The sequence below is a fragment of the Bombus terrestris genome, chromosome 16 (genome assembly GCF_910591885.1).
Source record: "Bombus terrestris chromosome 16, iyBomTerr1.2, whole genome shotgun sequence".
Taxonomy (NCBI): Eukaryota; Metazoa; Arthropoda; class Insecta; order Hymenoptera; family Apidae; genus Bombus; species Bombus terrestris.
The window spans coordinates 7,683,422-7,706,644 of NC_063284.1; the positions used below are offsets into that span (position 1 = coordinate 7,683,422).

The following is a 23,223-nucleotide window of genomic DNA, read 5'->3' on the forward strand; positions in this document are numbered from 1 at the left end:
AACGCGTTGGTGGCTAAATTTCTTAGATCTCGCTAGAACTGGGATGGCTTCCTATTGCCCATTTGTTCCTTCTCGATTACTTGTCGGAGTCTCTTGGCGTCCGACTCTCCCAATCTCTTGATGAGCTCCTTTTTGACGAACTCGTAACATCCGGTCGCCGATGGGGCGGTCAATACGTCTCGGATTAATCTCGCGTACGACTTATTGAGGTGTTTAACAGCGGTCTGGAATTTTTCCTGATCGCTCGTGATCCGAGCAGTTGCGAACTGCACTTCCAGCAACGTAAACTACAACTCAACATCGTCAGGCCAGAAAGGTGGTACACGGAGGAGTGCGTTTATCGAGTCTACGTTGCCACGCTCGGCCATCGCATGTTCAGAATCGGCGGTATTGGTCATTTTGAACTGTCTTAATTTCGCGGCGTTTGAAGTCTCAGAAGCACTATCACAGTCACCTCTTTCACTGAACGGTTCACGTCGGGGTCACCAATTTGAGGTGATATGTCGTGATAGGTGCAGAAGGAATACTCCGATGTTCAACAAAAAGTTTGTTACTTATAACAATCAACGAGTCAACAATTCATACGATTCACACTATGATTAACCATCGAGAATTTATAATCGCGTATCTCGGCTTGTGTTTGCTTCGCTATGATACTGAATCTTTCGCACTTCGCGGCTTGAGGCAGAATGACTCTTTGTTCGAAACCAAACGGATTCTTTTCTTAGTTGCCCTTCGATATCCCTACTACACACGCGTTTATTAGATGTATCGCGGTGGTTGCCGCGCGTGCATTCTTCCAAACATTCGGCGGAAGAACCATAGGAATATCGATAGCACATTAGGCGCGTCGGCCTAACGCTTTGAAGATATAGCGCTTTGTGTCGCGAAGCCGTTGGAAAGTTCCGTGCTCGTGTGCCGCCACAATTTATTTGTTGAGTTTTTTTAGTCTTTGTGAGATTATCTGAGGAGAAAATACGCCATGGCCGACTAGGAGAGCGTGATTGATGTGTACAAGGATATGAATCCGATTTTGAGAAAAGGTAATTGCGAGTATTGGAAAACGACGACAGAAGCTCCGTTAGTTTTCCTGAGCTGCTGGTATGCAGTAGAGCCAGGATTTACGCCAGCAGAAAGGTTGAGACCAGACTAAATGAAGATGGATGAACTAGAGACCAGAATAGATGAAGAAATGAACAAAGCACGTGCGTACATTTTCTGGCATGTACGCCGCGAATACTTTGGGGATATTAGAACCCTAAAAACAGCAAGGGAGTGCTGGAAGACATTAGAAGATATCCACGGGAGATCCACGTTGATGGACATCGTATTATGCATGCGAGAACTAGGAACAATGGAGAAGACCCCTAGCATGGATGTGTCCGAGTACTGCGGAAAGATACAAGACCTATGCGACAAATTATCCCGCGTAGGCATAAAGATCGAAGACCACGTTATGGCGTGTTTTCTCTTAACCGGCCTCGTGGCGCAGCCAGACTACTCAACTTATCTCAGAAAAACGAGAATCGATAAGGATCTGAGCGCGAAGGTCGTGAAATCCGATCTACTCGAGGAGAGAAGGCTCGACGCGGCGGAGGGATCATCCGAGAGGGGCAGCGCAATGGCGACCCGGAGACAAGGGAAGTCCAAGCAACACAAAGATGGCGCTAGGCCGAAGGCAAAGGACGCACATGATCAGAAATGCTACAAATGTGGCAAGATGGGCCACATATCGTATCAATGCCAAGACCAAAAGGGAGACAAAGAGGAGAGGAATCAAAGGGAGAAGAGGAGATAGGAGGACAACAGGAGAGATAGAGGATCGGAAGAAAGGCCAAGGTCCAAGGGACTTATATCGACGCTGGCTCTGTCTTCAATCAGTCACATGAGCAGGGAGATGATAAGTTACCTTGACTCAGGTGCCTCAAATCACATGATCTCGGACAAACATCGATTCGTGGAATTCACGCCTGCGACGGGACAGATCAGAATCGGCAAGGGGTACCTGGAAGTCAAAGGAAGGGGAACAATCGTCGTAAAGATGGCTGAGTCCTATGGTGGCTGGACGCTATCCCTATCCAACGCTCTGTGGGTGCCCGAGCTAGATGTAAATCTAATTTCGATTAGACAACTGGCGAAGAAGGGCGTTACCACAGTGTGCACTAGGGATGAAGCCGTTGGAACACACGACGACGGAGACCTCGTATTCAACTCGCGAAGGTTGGAGACGACGTATACTATCTGGAGACGATACCTGCTGGCAGGCCTCTCTGTGGAGCATGATCAGGAGGAAACTAGCCAAGATGACGGAGACGTTGAGGTCATTGAGGCCAGGGCATACAAGGGTATCACATCGTGGTACGAGGGATTGGGTCATTTGCATGGAAATGCAATGAGGAAGATTCCTATAGGGAGCGTGAAGGAGGAATCCAGGAAACAAGAGGAGGTATGTGGAGTCTGCGTGAAAGGAAAGATGACAAGGGTGCCATTTCCGAAGACAGCCCACCATATGTGTCAACGTCCTCTAGAAATCGTACACAGCGATGTCAGTGGCAGAGCTCAGTGCAAGTCGTTAGGCGGAGGTAACTATTTTGTAACGTTCATAGATGATTTCTCCAGGTACATGTACGTTAGGATCATCAGTAGGAAGAGCGAGGTATTCAAGTGTTTCAAGGAACACCAGATGGAAGTAGAAGCCTTACATCAGTCGAGAATCTGTGCCCTCCAAACCGATAATGGAGGAGAATATACAGGAGTTGACTTTGAGAGCTATCTGAAGGAGAGATGTATTTTGCACAGAAAGACTGTTCTAAGGAACCCTGAGCAAAATGGAGTTTCAGAACGGGCAAACAGGACACTGGTTGAGATGTCTAGATGCCTACTAATCCAATCAGGACTTCCTGACTACCTGTGGGGAGAAGCTGTGAACACTGCATGCCACATTAGGAACCTATGCCCATCCACCGCTATCAGAGATAAAATCCCACTAGAAGTGTGGAAAGGTAAGGGATGCGACATCCAAGGGGACATCAATAGGCTAAGGGTATTCGGATGCAGGGTCTGGTACCTGAAAAGCCCAGGTGAAGGTAAATTCGACAGCAGGGCGGATGAAGGGATATTTGTAGGTCATGACAGACAGGTCAAGGGATATAGAATCTACCTACCGAAGACCAAAAAAGTAATAATCTCTTGTCATGTCAGGTTCGAGGAAAATGTATTCCCCTATAAGAGCATGAAAGTGGACGCAAGGAACATCAAAAAGAGATTCTCCGAATGGATATGGGACGTTGAAGATTTCGAATTTCAAGGAGAAGGTAATACAAGCGATATAGAGACTCAAAGTGACGGTGAAAACGATGACGGACACAGTGACTACTTTCTGGACAACCTAACAAATGAAAACAATCAGCAAGAGGTTGTGAGTGTACCAACCGTACCTAGGAGGTCAGCGAGGTTGCACAAACCAAAGACGTGCAATAGTTGTGCTCGTGTTGCCACAGTTTGTAGAAAGCAAGGTTCATGTGAGTCTGTGAATGTGCACGATACCCTGAAGGGGCCAGATGCTCAAAAGTGGACCGAGGCAATTGCGAAGGAGTTGGAAAATTTAGCGAACAAGGATGTGTGGGACATAGTGAAAAGACCTTTGGGCAGAAACGTAATAGATTGTAAGTGGGTATTAGTCATGAAAAGAGACCCTGATAGGCATAAAGCTAGACTTGTAGCTCGAGGATTCTGGCAAAGGCCTGGAGTAGATTATTTAGAAACCTTTAGTTCAATAGTAAAGCGTAGGACACTAAGGATTTTGCTTGCTCTGTGTGCGGAGAATAAGTGGTGTTACGAACACATTGATGTGGAGTGTGCGTATCTAAACAGTCCTTTGGATGAGGACATATATATGGAGCAACCTGAGTTCTACAAGGTCCCAGGGAAGGACAGGACTCAGTATGTGTGTAAGCTCAAAAAGAGTTTGTATGGATTGAAGCAAGCGGGGAGAATGTGGTTTAAGTACATAAATTGTATTTTGAGAGGTATGAGTCTGAACTCACGCGTGAGTGATCCGTGTATGTATGTGAATGCATCCAAAGATCTCATTGTGGCTGTGTATGTGGATGATATTCTTGTATTTGGAACAGACGCTATGATTCACGCGTTCAAAATTAGAATTAAGGAGAAATTAGATGTGAGGATGTTAGGAACCGATACTCAATTCCTATCCATCCACTTGAGTAAACCAAACAGCACCACGGTTGTGTTCGACCAATCCGTGCAGATAAGTCAAATGTTGGAGCTGTTTGACGTTACCCAAGAGGTTGGAGTGTCTACACCGCTAGCCAAGGAGTGCGAGGCTGGTCTAGACATTGTGGATAACGAACTGGTAGACAACAAGTTTTACGAACAGGCTGTGGGGCATATAATGTACGTCGCCACGGTGAGCCGTCCTGATGTCGCGTGTGCAATAGGAAAGTTAAGCCAAAGATGTGCGAATCCGACGGTGTCTAAAAGGCAGTGAGATGTATTTTTAGGTACCTGTTAAAAACTAAAGACTTAAAGTTAGTATACCAAAGGACAGGACAACCTTTGAAGGTGTTTTGTGATTCCGACTTTGCAGGCTGTGCAATAGATAGGAAATCTAGAAGCGGGTATGTCTTCATACTTGCTGGTGGGGCAGTATCTTGGTTGTCGAAGAAACAACCAATCATATCTCAATCGAAATGCGAAGCGGAGTTCGTAGCGATGCAAGAGGCAGCTAGAGAGACTGTGTGGATGTCCTTATTGTTAAGGGAGTTAGGTCAATCGTCATATTGTCCTCGTCCACGCAAAATTTTCTGTGACAACATTGGAGCTATTTCATGGTCCAAGGATGAAGTAGTTGCCGAGAGTTCTAAGCATGTCCAAGTGCGTTACTTTTATGTTAAGAACTGCGTGTCGAAAGGGATACTAGATTATATCTATATATCTAGTTCTGAGAATGGTACGACTCCTAACGACGCTCCTTTGTCTTAGGAGTCGACCACGCGTTAATTACTAAGACGCATTCTGTGTGATTAGGCATTTTGTGTAAGAAACAAAATAAAAGGTGTGATAATCAATCCGTGTGAATCAGCTTGAATATCAACCCCAACCTATATAAAATAACAGTAAGAGGGTACTGTGGCGGCACTCGACTTCGGAAATTTCCAACTGCTCCGCAGCACAAAGCGCTATATCTTTAAAGCGTAATGCCGACAGGCCTAATATACCATCGATATCCCTACGGTTCTTTCGCCGAATATTCCGAAAAATCAGGAGATTTGTTGTGTGCGCAATCACAACATATACCATCACTCCGTGTCTATAGTTTTGACTTTAATATCGTAAGAAATGCTCTTGGGAATGCCACTGATTCTCATATGGTTGTTTCCATATAATATATCTATAGTTAATTTAGATTTCAACAGAGGGGTTTGCTTTAGTTTGACGATTTGATGTCCTTCTTCAGAGAATATATTGAGTTCTATTGGTTTTTCTGGTATGGCTATGGTGTGAGTTTTTGAGTGGTATAATTATATATTGATCTTATAGACTGTGAATTTGCAAAATCTTATGGTATTGTCTACACTAATTATTTCGGATGCGCAATCGTGTTTTGAACGTCTATCATGTATGGGTTGAGTTTGTTTGCAAATTTACAATTCATGTTTGATTCGACATTGCTTACAAATACATCTGGTCTACATCCATATAAGTTAACCCTGAGGTGAAAAATATCGGATATTCGACTAATGGGGCGAGGAATGCTCCATTTTTGAGTCGGTATGGGGTATATCTGTTCTATATCCCATTATGAGTCAGTTATTGTTGGAATCGAATTTTAAAGAAGATTTTTCCGCTTTGGACAAACAGTGGAAAATTTCGCTGTTGGGTACAAGCGTTGGCTAAATATCCCGTTTGATTACATTTGAAACATTTGGACGGTGGTCGTTCCATTATCGCTTTTCTTCCCATAGGTGGATTTATTGACTTTGGTTGTGCTGTGTTGCCAAACGTGATATTTCTTCTTGCATTGGGTGTTCCTCAGAATTGGACGTTGGCTCTCGCAATTGGTTGAGCCATTGTTCTTCCTCTCATTATGTTTTTGTTACGTTCGATTTCCCCTATAAATAACTCTGCCTCGAAAGCTGTATCTTGTGCTTCTTGGAGATTCTTCGGTCTTGTAGCCGATGTGCGTATTTCTATTTCGGGTTTCAAATTCAGAATGAAGACTTTGGCTCGTTCAGTTTCAAGATCTATAGCAACTGCTCGACGTATTGGATCGCGAATTTCGTGTTGGAGTGCGTATATCAGTTCGTTGAGATCGTGTCGGAACCTCTTCACATAGCTATGTACCGATTCGTTGACACTTTGTCATGTACGTTGTAACTTATCACGAGCTCCATTGGATGTAATACTTACAGATACAAACTTCCTGAGGCTTTTAAACAAGTCCCCGTAATTCTCGATCTCAGTGTGACGAATACTGCGCTCTGCTTCTCCGATGATTCTTTGCGTCAGAATTAGCCGTAATAATGTGCGTTTTTCTTGATATTCGGCTCGAGCTTCTCTTAGCCGTTTAATAAAGCCTGCTACTCCTATAAGTGCGGAGCCAAAGACCACACGATAGCTGCCTGCGTTAACGCACCCTGCTGCTCCATCTGCAGCAAGGAGAAAGGAGTGAAATTTGACCACGTAACCGGATCCCTGGCTTGTCCAGAATATAGAAGGCGGTTGAAAGCGAATAAATGAGGATACTGCAGATAAACCTCAACAGATGCAAGCTGGCGCAGGACATGATGCACCAATGCGCGATCGAACTTAGGCCGGATATAATAATAATATCCGAGCCGAACAGGCAGCTACCGCACTGGTTTAATGACACCAAAGGAGACGCCTCGATATGGGTCACACTCCTCAATGGCAAACTGCCTGATGAAACAACAGAGGTCAAGAGCGACGGGATAGTGGGCGTTCGCGTCGGCGACGTCTTCTGCTTTAGCGGATACTGTTCGCCCAACATAAGTAAACTAGCATACTCCAAGTACATAGACACGCTGTCAACTATGACGAAGAGCGTTGCTGGAAGACACGACAAGGTCGTCGTGGCCGGAGACTTCAACGCAAAATCAACCTGTTGGGGAGGATCGACCACAGACAAGAGAGGGAGAGTCTTAATGGAGGCACTAAGCGGCCACCGGGTGTTTCCAGTGAGGCTCAAGGAAAAGTACACCTTCTTCATGAACGGGAAGACGAGCTTCTCCGACATAATAAGCGTATCCAACAAGGTCAGCGAGATACACGCCGGAAGCGCGGTCTTGGACAAATACTCGGCCTCGGACCATCTGTATGTGCTCCACAGGTTTAAGACGAGGAAGACCCGGACCGTATCGAAGTTCTACAGGTACGTGACCAAGGACATGTCGCCGGAGGAGTTCCTGAGCAGATTCGACGACACACTGAAGAAGGAGGACCTCAACGCGGCTATCGGAGCGGATGGGGCCGAGCCCTTGCAAAAGAGCATCGAAGGTACGTGCGAAGGGATGCTAAGGAAGTCGAACTGTGCGGCGAGCCGCAAGTACGCGAACTACTGGTGAAACCCGATGATCGCGGAACTGAGAGCGCAGACGCACAAAGCGCTCAGGAAGGTGACGAGAGACAGGAAGAAGAATGCCGGCAACACCGAGCCCCTCGTCAACGCCTACAAGGAGATCCGAAGGCAGTTAAAAAAGGAGATCGCCCGCAGCAAAAAACAGCTTGGGCAGAATACTGCAAGATACTGGAGAGCGACCCTTGGGGCAAACCCTATCGCACGGTCATGAGGAAATGTAAAAGCAAGGGACCAACCAACGACATGCCGATCGACATGGTGAAAGCAGTCCTACAGAGGCTATTCACCTTGGGACACGGACCCCCCTCCCCTATTATGAGGGCCGCGAAGAGGCAGAGACCGAAGAAGAAGGAGATATTAGCCTCAGCGTCGCCATCGGCGAAGGCGATGTCGTCGATGCCGCCGGAAGAATGAACACCAAGAAGGCTGCAGGAGTCGATGGCGTGCCGGGCAAGATCGCGAAGCTGATAGCGAGTCGCAGGAGCGAGCTCGTGACAAGGGCGTTCAACGGCATCACCGAATCAGGAAGGATCCCAGACTGCTGGAAGACGGCCAGAGTAATACTGCTAAGGAAACCGGGAAAGGATCCCAGTCTCCCTAACGCGTACCGGCCGATAAGCATACTCCCAACCATGAGCAAGATCTGGGAAAAATGCTTTAAGAAGATCATCGAGAGATGCATCGGAATGGATCCGTTCCATCGGAGGCAATATGGCTTCAGAAAGAAGAGGAGTACGGTAGATGCCATCACGCAAGTGATGAAGTTTGCCAACATCTGCAAACAGAAGAAGGTAATATGCGTGATGATCACCCTGGATATTAGCAATGCCTTCAATTCGCTCAGGTGGAAGAGCATATACGAGGAATTTGACAAGAGGAAGCTGCCATGGAAGGTCAAAAGGCTAATCGGCAGTTACCTATCCGGAAGGAAGATTATCGTGAGCAACCAGCACGGCACGGTGGAGCACGAGGTGGCGGCGGGAGTTCCGCAGGGATCCATCCTCGGACCATTCCGGAACTTGGTATACGACCGGTTGCTCGAGAGACTCGACAACATGCCAATGGTCAGATCAACCGCCTCCGCGGATGATCTGGCCATCACATGTTCCGTCGGGAGGAACGAAGAGGCCTCCGCCAAGGTCAACACGATGCTAAGGATCGCCAACGATTGGTGCACGAGTGTCGGGCTCACCCTGGCGAGAGAAAAGACGGAAGTCATGCTCATCACAAGCTTGCGAGTGCCGAGGGTGGTGAAACTCAGATTGGGCTCCTCGGACATCGAAACGGTCGATCGCATCAGGTATCTCGGAGTCGTCATCGACTCCAGTCGGAGGTTCGGTGCGCATATCGAGATGGTGTGTAATAGAGCCGACAAGTTAATAGGAGCCCTTAGGGGAATTCTACCCAACATCAACGGGCCGCCCAGCTTGGCTCGTAAGCTCTACTACAATGTGTGGGAGTCCATCGTAACTTACGGAGCACCGGTGTGGGCTAGAGCAGCGAATACCGATAAGAACAGGAAAAAGCTGAAACGAGCGCAATGAACGGCCCTGTGCATAACAACGACGGCATACCGTACCGTCTCCCACGCGGCACTTTGCGTGTTGACCGGGAATCTCCCGATTTACATAAGGATAAAGATGCTCGGAGAGACCTACGAGAGGAACAAGATCCATGGGTTCAGGATGGGCACGGATGACGGCTGCAAGCTGAAGGAGGAACTGGAGGCGATTCGCAAGAAGGCCCAAGAGGACTGGCAGAAGGAGTGGAACAACTACAAAAAGGAAAATATCACAAAGAAGCTAATACCGAGTGCGCTGCTTATTTACCAAAAAGAAGATGGACATCGGTCACCACACCATGCAGCTGCTAACCGGGCATGGGAGCTTCGGTGTCTATAGGAAAAGGATTGGCAGGGACAGCGACAGCAACTGTCTCGACTGTGGAGACCCGAACGACGATGCAGAGCACGCCCTCTTCGCGTGCCCGAAGTGGATGGACAGAAGGATCGAGCTGGAGAACGCTCTGGGCGGGATGATAGACGTGGACAATCTGATCGCCACGGTGACCGCCAAGGACGAGAGCTGGAATAAATTCAGGCAATTCTGCAAGACCGTCATGTGTCACAGGAGGGTGACAGCGAGGGCCTGGGAAGAGGCAAGGAGGAGAACGAGCGAAACAACAACTACGCCGAGCAATGAGGGCAAGAACACGAAACAACGAAAAATCGCAGAAGGAGACCAGCCCAGTATTCTGAACTGGCTGAGAGGACGACATGAGCAGTAACTGCCCGAAGAAGTAGATACAACGGGGCACGAAAGGACAACCCTGATGACTGCCGACAGGTTTTACCGGGGTTGTCTGCCCTCTAAGCGGAGGAAGAAGGAGGAGGGGTTTTTAGTGGGTATGGCAACGACATCCGACCGACTCCCACATAACCCAGTGATGCGGGTCACTGGGCATGCGTAATAGCATTTTCCCCTCCCCACGCAAAAAAAACTCCAATATCGTCATGTCCATTGAGTGTAGAAATGAACTCTAGACAGGTTTTTGCATCGTACATGGGATTGTCATAATTTACCGCTTCTTCTTCACTGTCCACATTGTCCATTTCGTTAGGTTTTGTTTCGGTTAGATGCTCGGAGAGACTTACGAGAGGAACAAGATCCATAAGACCAGGATCGGCGCGGATGACGGCAGCGAGCTGAAGGAGGAACTGGTGGCGATTCGCAAGAAGGCCTAAGAAGAGTGGCAGAAGGAGTGGAACAACTACAAAAAGGAGAATGTCACAAGGAAATTAATATTAATAGCAGCGCGAATGCGCTGCTCTTTACCAAAAAGAAGATGAACATCGATCATCATACCATGCAGCTGTTAACCGGGCATGGGATTTTCGGTGTCTATAGGAAGAGGATTGAGCGAAACAGCGACAGCAGCTGTCTCGACTGTGGAGACCCTAACGACGATGCAGAGCACGCCCTCTTCGCGTGTCCGAAGTGGACAGACAGAAGGATTGAACTGGAGAACGCTCTTGGCGAGAAGATAGACGTGGAGAATCTGATCGCCACGGTGACCGCCAAGAACGAGAACTGGGATAAATTCAGGCAATTCTGCAAGACCGTCATGTCTCACAGGAGGGTGACAGGGAAGGCCTTGGAGGAGGCAAGGAGGAGAACGAGAGCAACAACTACGCGGAGCAGTGAAGGCAGAGATACAAGACAACAAAGAACCACAGAAGGAGATTAGCCCAGTATTTTGAACTGGCTGAGAAGATGACGAGAGCAGTAACTGCCCGAAGAAGAAGATACAACGGAACATGAAAGGACAGCCCTGATGACTGCCGGGGTTGTCTGTCCTCAAAGCAGAGGAAGAAAGAGGAGGGGTTTTTAGTGGGTATGGCAACAACATCCGCCCGAGTCCCACATAACTCAGTGATGTAACTGAGTTCCTATTCCTAGTTCAGTGAGTCTTACCTAAGAGTTCAATTTCTCTAAAGCGTTGTTGACTTTCATCGTGTATTAGTTTATGCAAGTTATTTAAATCTAATTAGTGTCTTTCGTTCTGATTTTGCATAGCATCTAGTATGACCCGAATATTTGGATTAACACCTGTAGCCACAGAGCTAACAGAAGTTGTGTCTTCTGATCTTTTGCTCATAGTGGTTATTATACCGTCATCGGAGTCTGTACTATTGAAGCTGTTGCGACGACATATTTGACGGACTGCGACAACAATATTTCGTTCTCGTTATTTCGCATTATCTATTTTCGACCAATCCTCCACATTGGTGATCCCGACGTGATTTGAATTAGCGAAATTTAATCATTGTGAGTCTGAGCGCACTAACGATGTCGAGCAACAACAACGGTTACGACCAGTCAAACAATCCGCGTGCCTCCGCTGAAGCCGCAGAAGATCGTGTTCTGGTTCTCTTTATTCGAGAGACAGCTCGCGGCGATGGGCGTCACAGGTGACGTAGAAAAATCCACTGTCCTTCTCGAATGGACCGTTTAAAGTCATAAAAAAAAAATTACTCTGTCAAAATAAATAGACCTGTGACCTAGCGCAGGCGATACTCATACAAATGAGTGGCGAGACGGTGCAGGGATAATCGGCTGCAAAGCCAACCTGCTAGGACCGAGCTACATGCCGGCAGCCTCCGCCTCCTCGTGGTCTCCGCTGATAACGGCGTGGCGCGATGCGTGCACTTGTCCAATGACCCGAAAGGAGAGGGCAGGGTTTTTCCAAGTCGCGCGCCGACCACCTACGCATGCCGTTCCCCGGGCATTGAACGCTTGAAAGTAAAACATAATTAACATCTATTCGCGAAGCCCGTATGATTCTATACTCCAGGAATGGCGCGGTCGACCCAAAGGTCAAGCCCCGAAACGCTCAAACTACTTGTCAAAATAAATAATCGCGACGTAACGATTTCCACAGACCGTTTAAAACCTGTGTTTGTACTTACGGACGACCTAGAGAAAAAAACCGCCGAATCTCATGACATATTAATTCCGGTAAAGCAAGCGAACGCGCACGATGAAAACAGCGCAAGCAACGATCGAACCGCGGAAGGAAACACCAGAAATAGGTATGTTACGCGGCCCGGACATAGAGTTCGTTTTCCCGATTAGTTCCAGGCAGGTTTCGGTTAGGCGTCGTAAATTGTCGAAACGATTGTATCGATAATTTTTTGTTTTTAAAGTAACGACGACAAAGAGATACTCTTTAAATATTTTAAAAGTTTAACCTAATAAAAACGTTATCACTGGTAGGGGGGTTGATGTAGCGGCACATGAGTCAGAAGACAATTCAAATCATGTTGTTGTTTTGCCTCGGAGTATCAAGGCCGTTAGATTACAAGTAATGTAAGAACAAATGAACCCCGGGCAAAACAATGTCGCCGCTACGTGCAACCGTCAAATGTAGACAAATTCGAATTTTCCGGTTTTCCCCTAATCAGTAAAAATAACCGGATGCGATCGCGAGCGAGACAGTATCTCACAGTATATACCGAATGATACAAATTAGCGATCGATATCTACGAGTCGGGTTTTCCGCGAGCGAACATACGCTATCGTTGTGAATACAATGAACTTTTGTACTTTTGTTTAACTTATTCTAAATATACTTGGTGAGTTGCAACAGCAATCTCTCGCTCACGTTACTTTAATATTATCGATCCTCAACCAATCTTCTACACTTCGAACGGGGTAGCGATTGCCGTTTTTTCGACGTCCTCGGGCGCGATCGGCATTTGGTGGTACGCGCGGACGAGGTCAATTTTCAAGATTCGCTTACCGTGGAGTTCAAGGGCGGCGGTGAATACCTGTCGGATACGGTGCGGGTGTTCAGCGGCCGGTAGTCGCCGTAGGGTCGTAGGCCTCCGTCTTTCTTCGGAACGACATGCAGAGATGATGCCCATAGACTCTTTGATGGTCGTATTACTCTTTGCTCCATCACCAGCTCGAATTCTGTTCACCTGTTGAGACGATCGGGGGCAAGGCATCGAGGTCTGCTGCAGGCGGGAGGTCCGGGCGTGGTCTTGATGTGGTGTTCCACCCCATGTTGAATTTTTTTTTCGTCTGAAAACAGGAGGACGCATTAAGACCAAGAATTCGGCCAGGAGTTGGTCGTACGTCATTTTGCCGATTTATCGACGCTGTATTGGTCGCGGCCGAGTATCCCCTTGCAGACAGGTTGGTGGTCGTGTCGATTAAGTGTTTGTTTCGTGAATCCGCCAGCAGCCTGTAGTAGCTCAAGAAGTCCAGGCAAGTGATATGCATATTAATGTCTGCTACTACGAAGTGGCATTTAAAGTCTCGTCGAAAAGAGATTCAGTGGCACCAGAATCGTACCGTAAGTCACGATGTGCGTCTCGTTGGTCACAGTTCGTAGCCGTCTTTGTTGCTGGAGGTATAGTTTATTGTACGGGTCGTATAGCATAGGTCGGCAGAAGAAATCCTCGAACTCCTGTCTTTCAGGTAAATGCGGGATGATAAGCCGCTACCGTATGCCGCGGTCACGGACGTCAGCCCGCGTTTCCTTGGTACCACCAATTACAGGAGCAACAACATTTTCCTGCGCAGCCTCGGGAGTAGTAGCAGGAACCATTTTGCAGCGTGCAAATTTGAGCCACTAATCGAGCCACTAAACTTACGCAATTGTACCCGTGGGTGCGCGGGGTGGTTCGTTTGCTTGCTGGCCGCTGCTATCTGTTCGGTTTCTGGACTCATTTCGTGGATCCTGTCTCCCACCATGGTCAGAGCATCCGCACTCATTTCCCTTATGGCGGCCAGAACCTGTTGCGTATTAACTGGGAGGCAGTTGTTACAAAACATCAGAACGATGTCGTTTGAGATCGATGGGGCGACCAGCTTCTTCAGGTCCCTGTAGAACTGGGATGTGTTCATAATGGCGAACCACAACGAGGAAGGATGCGCAACGAACGCCACAGACCGCGGAGACACAATAAGTTAACTATTCCGCGTAATTTCACTACGGCCTTAAAGAATAGCGATGTGATTTGCCATGTTGGAAGCACACTTCGAGACGACACACATCACGAATGACGAAACTAAATTTACCGCTCTCGTCGCGAACCTCGGGAATGAATATCTAGATCAAGTCGGGGACAGAGTGCTAGATCCGCCGGCGACGGGGCCAACGGGACGAGCATCGCGACGTACGATACAATCGTCCCTGAATCTATCTTTTGGACGAGAATTGTAATATCAGTATGTAGTAGCAGGCATTAACATGCTTATCATCGGCCTCGACTACTTGAGCTACTACGAGTTGCTGGTGGATTCATAAAACGAACACCAAATCGACACGACTACCAACCTGTCTGCAACGGAATACTCGACCACAACCGATACAGCGTCGATAAAAACAATAATCGGCGAATCAATGCAGCACCACCTCCTCGCGGGATTTCCAGACTTAACGCGTCCGTCTGTTTTCCATATCAATACCACGCCCAGACGTCCTGTCTGTAGCAAATCTTGATGCCTCGCCTCCGATAGTCTCAAACAGGAGAAAGCAGAATCCGAGCTGATGATGGAGTGATATGGCCATCGAAGAATCCATGGGCATCATCCCTGTATGTCCTATCCGTTCACTCCGTGTGCTTTTCCTGAGGGTTGCTTGGAGATGATATAATACGGTATTTTCATGTAGCTTTTTGCTGCGAAATGTGTTTATGAAACATGTAATATGCCAATATTATTGTTATACAGAAATGTTTTAATTTCGGGGATCCGTTGTTGTAGACCATTGCAGTTCCTAGTTGCTATTTTCGGCGTGTTCATTTCTATTTTTTACTTAACGTGTTTGTAAGTAGTTGTAGCATGACTGTAATTTGTTGTGTTTGTTGTCTGAGTACTGCAGTTTGCTCACTTATCATTTTTATTAGCATTTAAGTGTTTTTGATGGATTGCTTGAGCAGTTCCTTGATTTCTTATTGTTGTTGTTTTGGTTGTTTAAGTGTGGTATTTGGTCAGTTACTTGTGCATAACTTCGGCTACAAAAGGTGTTGATGTTTCTATGGTTAGTGTTCGGCACGTTTTGTACATGTGATGTTGCCTTTGATCCTGCAATTACTTGTTGTGAGAGATAGTTGCTATCTGTTCTGCTTCGAAGCGATGGAAACAGTTCTCGTTGTGGTTGTTTTCAGACTTCGTAGCTTTTATAGCTTGCTGAGAGGTTTCCATGACAGTTATAGTATTTTACTTCGTTTATCTTTCCTGTGTATGGGCAGTTTGTTGTTAGGTATTTTTTTACACATTTGTTAGTATTGTGTTTAAGATTTTTTTAATGTCAAAGATTTCTTTGTTATTAGCTTTGGGATCAAGTTCTATTAGAAACAGTGGCAATGGCTGTTTCGTATCATATATCTTGTTATATTATTTATTGTTCTTGTTTGCTATCCGATTTTTGCTAATTCCTCATATATATATTTTTTGTGTTTGTCCTTGGGTGTAGTCCTCTAATTACTATTTTGTAGCCTTTTTCTGCTTTGAGCTGGTATGTATGATACCCAGTGTTTTTCTCCTTTAATGCTTGCGTCACTTTTCTAAAGATTTCTGCACATTTTGTTTCTATTTTTACTTGTTCTAGTTTTAACAGCTTTATACTGTAGTTTTCTGTTCCAGCAGTGTTGTTTAATAATTCGATTAGGAGATCTATTATTATTAATTTTCCTAATACTAACACATCTTTATTAATTTCAAAAAGTTTAAAATCTTCAATATAATCGGAACAAAATTCTGCGGTAGATATTAGTGCTATTCGTGTGTCGCAGCGTTTGCAATAAGCTACGAATGTGTAACTCAAATGTACTCAAATGTAGTGACGTGTCGAATTTTCCTGTACGAGTTCTCCATACATCTCTGAGTGATAGGCTGGAAGTTCTCCAACCCGTGGACCGTAGTATTCCTCCCCTTGTTCTTGTTCATAATAAACGACACCAATTCTGTACATAATAGGAAACATTTCTATTATTAACGTGTCCCTTTTGTTTGTTGTCCTTGGTCCGCCCGTTTGTCGGTGCGCCACTGTTTATTGCGACTGTGCGCTAATATTAATGTAGTATCGTGGGCAAAAGGCCTAAGATATTGGCCGAACCATAAACAATGTCGCGAGAGCCGCGGCATCGTCGGTCACATCAATGTGTCGTCGGTCCTTTCAAGCGAATAGTTTCATGGAAGGGGCGTGCGTGACCCTGGCCACGGGCGTTTTCGGGACACGTGCGCGATAGGGTGGGAAAAGATAAAGGGATGCTAAAGACAGTGTTACTTGAGAAGCCGGACAGAGTGAGTTGAGAAGCGAGAGTGAGCGAGTGCAGAAGCCGCAGAGTGTGAATCGGGAAATCGAGAGCCGAATATAATAATAAGACGTGTGACGATATTGTAATCATTTCGTTGTTTTGAATATTATTTATTAAATCAAAACATCATTACTTGTCCTTTCCTCTAAGACCCATTTAAGATACTACATTAATTTATCTATATGTATTTCCGTGACATTCCTTTTATTTCGATTTTAACATTATAGTTGTTGAGAATATCGAGTACTTTGTGAGGTGAATTGTATACTGGTTTCAGAATTTCCCTTTTTTGAGTTCTCTCGATAAATATCTCAAATTTCCCACTCTGAAATCTTGCCCATTGATTTGTCTGTCGTAATATTCTTTAAACATTAATGTTGATTACATTAGATTATCCTTTGTTGCGAGTTGTATCGTGTTTATCTTGTCAAGTAAATCCCTTAAAAAGTATTTTCTTCGATTACTACTTTACCGGACGGTTGCCATGTACAATCCGAACTTTCTAAGTGGCTTCCTGAGGAAAAAGTTTTGCAATTAAATACTCCCACTGATGCTTTCAATGTTTCACGATGTGTTGGTACTCAAAAACAAAGAACTGCATCATACAGAGACAAAAGAGCTTATTTGTTAGCAGAAGAAATAAAATTTAAATGTAATGAAGTAGGTATTGATGTAATAATTATCTATACTAATTAAAAGATAAGTATATATCCAAATTTGATTTCATTTAGAACTCCACAGAGCTTGAAATTTTTATGATCTCAGGATATCTTAGGAACGTCCCATTAATGGTCTAGTTCACATACTTGAATTGGGAGATTTTCAAATGTCTCAAATTGATGTACCTGAAGATACATATCCAGTGCAGAAAAAGTTGAAGAAAGATTGTAATACAATGGACGATGAACCACCCACGCGGGTTCTTGCACGCGCAGATCCAGGGAAACAAGTAATTTCATGAAATAAATAAATAAACTTTGAATCTTTAAAAGCACTAATCAATTTTCTTAATTTTTTAGGAATCTCTCGAAAGTGAAAATATACTTGACCCTATTGATGCTGAACAAACTTGGCCTACAGAAGAGGAATTAGCCAAAGCTAAAGCTCAAAGGAAAAAAATTGTAAAGAGAGTTCCAAAAGTAACTTCTGAATATCAATTAGCTTGGATTCCTGATGAGGATGGAGGTATTATTTTTTTTAGTCATAAATTAAATTTGGAGACACATATTATTCTTTGTTTCTATTTTGCAGAGGAATTGAGTGAGTGCTCGAACGAGATGTCTGTTGATGAACCAAAGTCTGAAGCAGATAGTGGACCAGATGCAAAAGATGAGGAGGAATACAAGACAATTACTGTGTCCGAAGTTCCTGATGAACGATACGATATCGATATGACAAAAAAAAGCAGCAATGGAAAACTTGAAGAGTATGTTTGTCGAATATATGTATATTACATTATCGAATATGTATTATTGAAATCTTTAACCACAATTTTTCAAATATAGATGCAAAATTAGACGCAAAATTTTCTGACGAAGTAGATACACCTCAAGATATGTTGACAAAACAGAGGTTTCAGAAATATCGTGGACTTGAATCATTCAGAACAAGTCCGTGGGATCCGGAAGAAAACCTTCCTACGGATTACGCTAGAATATTCAAATTTGAAAATCTTTATAGGACGCGAAAACGTACATTTAAAGAATCTCAGGAAATAGAGGGTGCTATGGTATGAACATTTGATTAATTAAAAACTAATTATCTATTCATGCTAAATTATACAAATATTTTTAGCCTGGTTGGTATATCACAATTTACGTTGTAAATGTAGGGCAAGATCTTTTTATCGCATTTTCTTCATTGGAAAATCATCCGTTAATTGTATTTGGTTTACCATCGAACGAGCACAAAATATCTGTCTTAATGTGGCATTGAAACATACTGATATTAGTCCACAACCGGTGAAATCTAAAGAAAAATTGATTTTTCAATGTGGATTTAGAAGATTCACTGCGTGCCCAATATTTAGTCAACAGACAAATGGAAACAAACATAAAGCATGTATTATATTCTGTAAGATTTTAATATACTCTATTTATATCTTGTTACCAAGAATAGAAATATTTTTCAGTATGAGCGGTATTTTCGTCCAGAGAACACTGTCGTAGCAAGCATGTACGCTCCAATTATTTTTCCACCATGTCCAGTATTATGTTATGTTTAAAAATTGAATAAATCATTGGTAAGGAGGCAATAATTATATGCAAGTTAAAGGTTGATTTTATTCTTACATCATTACAATATTTTTGTAGGAATTAATTGCAACCGGAAATGTATTACTAGTTTACCGGACGGTTATCTGTTCAGATGTCCGCAAAATAACTCATGAGCAGAGAACTTGATTCTTTCATGTACAGAAGTGTTGTGGGAAAACATGGATCCCAATTCCTTGCATCCTCTGTATATAATTTGAGGTACTCGACCACAACGTAGTGCAATAGTGAACGTATTTCGACAAACGTATCCCACTACCGATTTCCCCGACGTTCCTTTCCCTTAAGTTATCTGCTTTTAGTTCCATTCTCGTAATAGTTCCAGATTGGAAGTACTTGATGACTGGGGAAAAGAAATTATTATGCCCTGTGTTGCTCAAGGTTTGACAACTCCTCTGATAGCACTTACAAATGTTGAAAGTCTTCACATAAAGGTATCGATTTCATGAACTTTATTACAGAAACGTCAAGATTTTAAAAGCCATGTACAATCCGAACTTTCTAAGTGGCTTCCTGAGGAGTTCTAAATGAAATCAAATTTGAATACATACTTATCTTTTAATTAGTATAGATAATTATTACATCAATACCTACTTCATTACATTTAAATTTTATTTCTTCTGCTAACAAATGAGCTCTTTTGTCTCTGTATGATGCAGTTCTTTGCTTTTGAGTACCAACACATCGTGAAACATTGAAAGCATCAGTGGGAGTATTTAATTGCAAAACTTTTTCCTCAGGAAGCCACTTAGAAAGTTCGGATTGTACATGGCAACCGTCCAGTAAAGTAGTAATATACTTCCGGTTGGAATTAATTCCTACAAAAATATAGAGAAAAACTTGAGAAAACATTGTAATACAATGGACGATGAACCATCCACGCGGGTTCTTGAACTCTCAGATCCAGGGAAACAAGTAATTTCATGAAATGAAATAAAACTTTGAATTTTTAAAAGCAATAATCAATTTTCTTAATTTTTTAGGAATCTGTCGAAAGTGAAAATATACCTGACCCTATGGATGCTGAACAAACTTGGCCTACAGAACAGGAATTAGCCGAAGCTAAAGCTCAAAGAAAAAATATTGTAAAGAGAGTTCCAAAAGGAACTTCTGAATATCAAGCAGCTTGGATACCTAATGAGGATGGAGGTATTTTTTTTTAGTCATAAATTAAATTTGGAGACACATTATTCTTTGTTTCTATTTTGTAGAGGAATTGAGTGAGTGCTCGAACGAGATGTCTGTTGATGAACCAAAGTCTGAAGCAGATAGTGACCAGATGCAAAAGATAAACCTGATGGCCAGCCGCCGCAGTCTCCTGAAGGTCAGGAGGTTGCACAGGATGGTGGCCATCAGGGTAGTGAGGGCCTTCCGCACCATTTCGGCGGCAGCAGCAGCGGTACTCGCCGGGTTCCCCCCGTTCGAACTGCAGGCACTGAGGTGTCGTGAGATTTACCTCCACACTCGGGATCTGTGGAACGGGGTCGATTCGGTGCGCGCCGACGTTGAGGGTCGGGCTCGACCGGTCCTGCTCGACAGATGGCGCGCCAGCCTCGACATGAAAGCGGGCGCGCCAGCCTCGACATGAAAGCGGGCGCGCCAGCCTCGACATGAAAGCGGGCGCGCCGGGGCTAATGGTCCTCGAGGCTGTTCTTCCAAACTGGGACGTTTGGCTGGACGGGGCCGAGCCCTCCCCCCCCCCTGACTTACATGGTGACGCAGGTGCTCACCTGGCACGGGTGCTTTGGTGAATACCTACACCGAATCAGAAAAGAGGCGACCACGCGTTGCCACCACTGCGATGCGAGCGTGGATTCGGCGCAGCACACGTTGAAGTACTGTCCGGCGTGAGCGCGGCCGCGCCGCGACCTCATTGTGGAAATCGGATGGGACGTCTCGCCTCCGGCAAACCTCGAGGCACTGTTGGTGAGCGAGAGAGGGAGGAGGGCCGTGACCTCCTTCTGTGAGCAGGTTATGCTTCGGAAAGAGGCAGCGGAGAGGGTGAGGGTGCGGAACTCCCACCCCGAGAGGATCGACCGGCGGGGGGCGCGGCAGACGTCGTGGACGCGCTTGGACAAGGCGCTCTAGGGCTGTCGCTCCCCCCGGTGGAGTCAAACTTTGGCGCTGATTGATCAGCGCCTCGGGACCGTCAAGCAGTTCGGTAGGGGAACCAGACTGCTTTGCACGGCGGCTGCGGAGACGATGCATTCTGTGCGAGGGAGGGGCCCGGTATGTCGCTCGCACCGGTTTCCGGGCCTCTTTCGATCGCAGCCGGGACGGTCATTGTGGAGGTTTTAGTCGGTTGGAGTCCGGCACTACCACGCCGCTTACCCCCAGAAGCGGCCTGGTATCCGTGCGGATTTCCTCCACGTAAAAAAAAAAGATGCAAAATATGAGGAGGAATATGAGACAATTACTGTGTCCGAAGTTCCTGATGAACGATATGATATCGATATGACAGAAAAAAGCAGCAATGGAAAACTTGAAGAGTATGTTTGTCGAATATTGTATATTACATTATTGAATATGTATTATTGAAATCTACCGGCCGGCGACCTGCTAACCGAGCTCGGCAGTTCCAGATGGGACTCACGTAAGCGGGGGCCTCAAGGTACAATGTACCCGGGAACTTATCCCGACAGTCCCACCCTTGGCTTCAGGATCGTGGGTGCGCTACTACCCAAGGCCACGTAGAGAGAGTGTAATCATACTTAAACCCCTTACACTCCCGACAACCTTCCCTGCGGAGTACATAGAGAACTGACGCAAGCGGGACGCTTGTCCCGACGGTCCTCCCTGGCTTCGGGGACGTAGGTTTGCTAGCCCCCATAGACTCACATAAGCGAGTCCACTCTGTGGGAACCGACACAGGACAGATTTTCGCGGCCAGCACGTACTGAATAACGGTGGTAAGCAACCCACCTACGAGCAAAATGTCGAGACGAGCGATTCGACAGTCGCCGCCATCAACGCGTTGAAAAAGCAAATAAATCAGATACAAGCGCAAATGAACGCGTTATGCATGAATAACCGCCGACAACCGCGACCACGATCACGCTCTCGTACGAGATCCCGAGATCAACCGCAGCAAGATGTTTTATGTTTTTACCACGCGACGTTTCGGGAACGCGCCAGAAAATGCAACTTACCATGCAATTGGAAATCGGAAAACGGGGCCAGCCGTTCGTAAACGCGGCAAACGACGGCGGTTTGAAATCTTACCGCATTTTCGTAATTGATAAAGACACGCTCGTCTCATATCGGATAGATAGCGGCGCCGACATTTGTGTCTACCTGCGTAGTAAAATCCGCGTACCTTCGAGAATAGTCAGTGCAAGTTGTTCACGGCTAACGAGACGCGAATCGCAACGTACGGAACCATCGCTATTCGTCTTAACTTGTCCTTTCAGCCAGACTTTAAGAAACGCCAAAAGCAAAAAGGAATCGTAGAGGTAGAGGCTATAATTCAGAACAATCGGGCTCTGTATACGACCCATGAACCCAATATTTTATTATCGAATCTACGATAAGAATAAATATAATATCCTGGCCCTTCTCGTTGGGGCATTCGATTGTTGCATATTAACTATATATTGCACTATCGTAATCCTCAGGTGGCAATATACATTGACAAATTTTGAACAGATGTTACGATTGTGGCGCCACTCTACAGCAAATATATCGGACAACGGCAGCGCAGTGGTTATCGCCGTAGGTTACAAACGTTCGGAATCCGTAGTCCGATTTTTCTTCCACGACACGTAAACAATAAGAAAATATAGCAGTACCCCGCAACGACATCTATTCGACGTACTCATTTTTTTATTATTTTCATGCAAAGTTATGTTATTTTCCCAGAACTTTATAATTTAATTTTCTCAAGTTAATTTACTGTTTGAAATTGACTTCCTTCTGCGGAAACATTTTTGACTAAATTTACCCGGATATTTTCTTTATCCAATACTCAGATCCGATGAATATGCGGAGCAGTTCAAGGTTTGAATTTCGAAAGAGGTCCCGGGGCACCTCTGTTAAGCGTCAAGTAGGCCATCGTGGGGTGTTAGTCGGAAAGTCCGACACTACCCCGACACTGTCCATGAAGATTTCTCCACGAAAAAAAGTTCAAGGCTTGAATATTTAAAAAAAAAATAATAATTTCACTGATCTTAGTATCAATTTCAGTAATTTTAGTAGAAATAAAAGCAATTTTCAGTATTACTAACAATTTGTTTTATCCTCTTCTTACCACATTTCGAAATACAAATTTTTAAATCTAAAATTCAATCTAACAATCATCATCGAGGTTGATACATGTTTCCGTTTCGAATATACATCAAAAGAAGTGTCTTTTTTCTTAAGTTGAGATCAGAATGAGCATCTTTAGTTTATTTCTGTCTTAATGGCGGAAACAATCAAAATATGTAGTATGGGGTATGCATCAAAATATAATACAATATATGCTCAAATATACTACGACCTACTTCAATATACTGCAAGAG

At 45.0% G+C, this 23,223-nt stretch overlaps 1 pseudogene; it reads left to right on the plus strand.

The window, feature by feature from the left end:
- Nucleotides 1–14,693: 14,693 nt before the first annotated feature.
- LOC125386558 lies at nt 14,694–18,304 on the plus strand (annotated as a pseudogene).
- The last annotated feature ends 4,919 nt before the right edge of the window (nt 18,305–23,223 follow it).